Below are 4,047 nucleotides of genomic sequence, written 5' to 3' on the forward strand. Positions count from 1 at the left end.
TGGGACTTATCCTAGGAATAGAAGGCTGGCTCACATCACAAAAATTTATAAATCTAATTCACCACATTTACAGCATAAAGAAAAGCATAATAAATTCCTACAGTTGTAGAATAAGCAGCAATCAATACAATTCAGCATGTATTTATGATAAAATCTTTTGCAAATTAGGACTAGAAGGAGATGTTCAGGAAACTATGGTGTGGTATTTAATGGAAGAAACTTCAGAAGCATTCCTATTAAATCTAGCAGCATGATAAGTATTTCTGCCCTAATATTGTGCCAGAACCAGTCTTCTAATAAATCTACATAAATACTTTTGTCTGAGAATAAATAGAGCAGCTAGAGAGCACTTAGCTAGACCTAAGCCTGCATGGGACCATAGCCATTTCAAACACCGAGTTCGATCTATTTGATTTTCCGTAACAAAAAATAAAATAAAATAACACAAAAATTAGAATAAAATATAGTAAAATATCATAACCACAGGATAGGGAAGGATCTCTTAAACCAGGCACCTTCAGAACTTATAAAGAAAGAAAAAATTGTATAAAATATATGTGTTCTGAATATACATTAAATACTATAATATATATTAAAATTCCAAATGTTCAAAAATATAATTCTTTAATGTAAACTACATTAATAGGTAATATTTAATTTATAATATTTACAAATAAAGGTAATGTCATTTATGAAATTCAATTTTTATAAATGGGTACATTTATAACATTTTAAAAAGTCCTAGATATGCATTAAAATCTTAAACATTCAAAATGTTAGAATAAAATACATTTGGTATATGTATGGCCACAGGGTAGAAAGGATTTCTTAAGTCAGACAGAGCAAGAAGTTATAATGAAAGACAAACTTTGATGTTTTATAAAGTTTAAAACCTTCTGCTAGAAAAAAAAGACATTAAGTTAAAAGATGAACTACAGAAGACATTTGCAATATACAATGCAGATCAATAATCACTAGACACAAAAATATTACTATATGTTACAAATCTTAAAGAGCTCAATAGAAAAATGAACCGTGTGTTAGTTTGCTGAGGATAACTGCTTCCGGCTCCATCCATGTTTCTGCAAAAGACATGATCTCATTCCTTTTTATGGCTGCATAGTATTCCATGATGTATAAGTACCACATTTTCTTTTCTTTTTTTTTTTTTAATTATTATTATACTTTAAGTTTTAGGGTACATGTGCACAATGTGCAGGTTTGTTACATATGTATCCATGTGCCATATTGGTGTGCTGCACCCATTAACTCATCATTTAGCATTAGGTATATCCCCTAACGCTGTCCCTCCCCCCTGCCCCCACCCCACAACAGTACCCGGAGTGTGATGTTCCCCTTCCTGTGTCCATGTGTTCTCATTGTTCAATTCCCACCTATGAGTGAGAACATGCGGTGTTTGGTTTTTTGTCCTTGCGGTAGTTTACTGAGAATGATGGTTTCCAGTTTCATCCCACATTTTCTTTACCCAGCCTATCACTGATGGGCATTCGGGTTGATAAAATATCTTTGCTATTGTGAATAGTGCTGCAATGAACATAGATGTGCATGTATCTTTATAATAGAATGATTTATATTCCTTTGGGTATATACCCTGTAATGGAATTGTTGGGTCAAATGATATTTCTGTTTGTAGATCTTTAAGGAATTGCCACACCATCTTCCAAAATGGTTGAACTGATTTACATTCCCACCAACAATGTAAAAGCATTTCCTTTTCTCTGCATCTTCACCAGCATCTGTTGTTTCTTGATTTTTAGTAATTGCCATTCTGACTTGTGTGAGATGGTATCTCATTGTGGTTTTGGTTTGCCTTTCTCTAATGATCAGTGATGTTAAGCTTTTTCTCAGATGTTTGTTGGCCACATGAATGTCTTCTTTTGAGAAGTGTCTGTTCATATCCTTTGACCACTTTTTAATGTTTTTTTTTTTCCTGTTTATTTGCTTAAGTTCCTTGTAGACTCTGGATATTAGACCTTTGTCAGATGGACAGATTGCAAAAATTTTCTCCCATTCTGGAGGTTGTCTGTTTGCTCTGATGATAGTTTATTTTGCTGTGCAGAAGCTCTTTAGTTTAATTCGATCCCACTTGTCAATTTTCTTTTTGTTGCAATTACTTTTGCTGTTAATTATTCAAGACCAAAAGGCATAAAAAGAGACATATGTCCACCCAAGTGATAAGGCAGTTTGGGAAACTACATTTCCTAGCATGCCCTGCCCTTGAAAGTTAAAAATCTTGACTGGCACAGAGCACCCTGGGGCACTTGTGGCTAGCACCATTTAGAAGTAAATGGTATAGGGCTGTGTTCTGACGTGAAGGCTTCCCGCTTCCATGGGACACTTAACCAGACACAAGACACAACACCAGAGGTGAAATTTCAGTGGATATTAAGTCTGGGGTAGAGCTTCTCTCTCCCCACAATTCTAGCTTCCAAAGATGTGGAGTTGGTGGAGCTGTCCATTGGTCTGCTGCCCTGTTTCTCCTGAGCACTGCTTCTGTCTCCCCACATCACCAGCGTCCCCACTGCTGCTAGTCTTTAGGGGGATTCTGGGATAGGTGCTCTTCCCACTTGACTTCAACCAACTTGTATAGCTCCATGGTGGCCTGGGCATCTTCCACAGAGGAATATCCTCTCTTCCTAACCTGGATATCCTGGTTTAGCAGCTTTTCGGCAAGATGCTTCAGAGACATGGCAGCATTCTCTGGGTGGTCAGGTGGGGGGATATGGGATCCTTCCAGTTGAGGAGGTGGGGATATGGGTGGTGTCACGGGTGAGGGACTTGGGGTGAAAGTACTGAAGGGCTTTGAAGTCGTTGTGGATGGCATGCCCCACCACTATCTTCCCTGTGAGTATCTTCAAGATCTGGCCTCGAGCAATCTTGAAGGGTGTGGCATTCACCCATGTGCTGCTTCTGGATACCACTCCATCTGGTCCAGTAGTCCACAGTGTGGCAGGGGGGAAGAATATACTCATCATAAAGCACATCTCCATTGTAGTTGACAATGCTACATTGAGCCAAGGAACTAACATGCCCCTTTGGTCCTGTGCCTACCATCTTAGAGTCAATTGCCACCATCATATTCCTTGGCAACTTTTGGGATGCTCCGGAGCATTTATTCTCAGAATGAGCTTGGGTGGAGTTCTGTGGGGCATTCTTCTGAGGATGGTTCTTCTTAGAGGATTTATTCTGGGAGCCTTTCTTCTGGGAGTGGGTTGGGTGGGTATTAATCTTTGGAAGGACACTCCAGATCTCCCCCAACAAATCTAGTTTAGCAGCAACAGAATCAGCCTTCTTCAAACGGGCAGGGGTCAGTCAAAACACTGAAGCTTTCTTGTCCAGGGATTGTCCTGACCCATTGCTGGAAGCAGTGGTCTTCTTCTTTTTTAGGAAGGGAAGGGTCTTCTGAGTGCCATCCACCCTAGGAGTTTCCCCTTTTTTGGAGGTTCGGAGTGCAACTTAGGTGCCTTGCAAGGGGGCTGGTTCTTTTTACTCAGAAAGCCCCTCTGTTCCAGGAGCTTCCACTGCTTGATAAAATTTCAGTGCTAGGCATTTCCTTCTAATGTTTTTTTGGGAGGAGGTTCCCCCAAATCCAGATTGAGCAGTAAAGTAGACATAAGGACAGTGGGAGGTGGAAGAGGAGATGGGAAAGAAGGATGGATGAAAGGAAGATGTGGGACTCATTCCTTGCTGAATCCTACTGTTCAACATGTGAAGGTCTGTAGCACAGCCTCCTCCCAAAAGAGCCCAGCTAAGACTGGAAGTGTTCGGAGCCAGATGCGGAAATCGATGCGGTGCTGACAGATATTTTATTCTTTTTGTAGCAGCTGTGAATGGGAGTTCATTCATGATTTTGCTCTCTGCTTGCCTGTTGTTGGTGCATAGGAATGCTAGTGATTTCTGCACATTGATTTTGTATCCTGAGACTTTGCTGAAGTTGCTTAATAGCTTAAGAAGCTTTTGGGCTGAGACTGTGGGGTTTTCTAGATTTAGGACCATGTCATCTGCAAACAAAGATAATTTCATTTC

At 39.8% G+C, this 4,047-nt stretch overlaps 1 pseudogene; it reads right to left on the bottom strand.

The window, feature by feature from the left end:
* Positions 1-2,548: 2,548 nt before the first annotated feature.
* LOC129473598 (interferon-stimulated 20 kDa exonuclease-like 2) lies at positions 2,549-3,635 on the bottom strand (annotated as a pseudogene).
* Between the last annotated feature and the right edge of the window lie 412 nt (positions 3,636-4,047).

The sequence above is a fragment of the Symphalangus syndactylus genome, chromosome 23, assembly GCF_028878055.3.
Source record: "Symphalangus syndactylus isolate Jambi chromosome 23, NHGRI_mSymSyn1-v2.1_pri, whole genome shotgun sequence".
NCBI lineage: Eukaryota > Metazoa > Chordata > Mammalia > Primates > Hylobatidae > Symphalangus > Symphalangus syndactylus.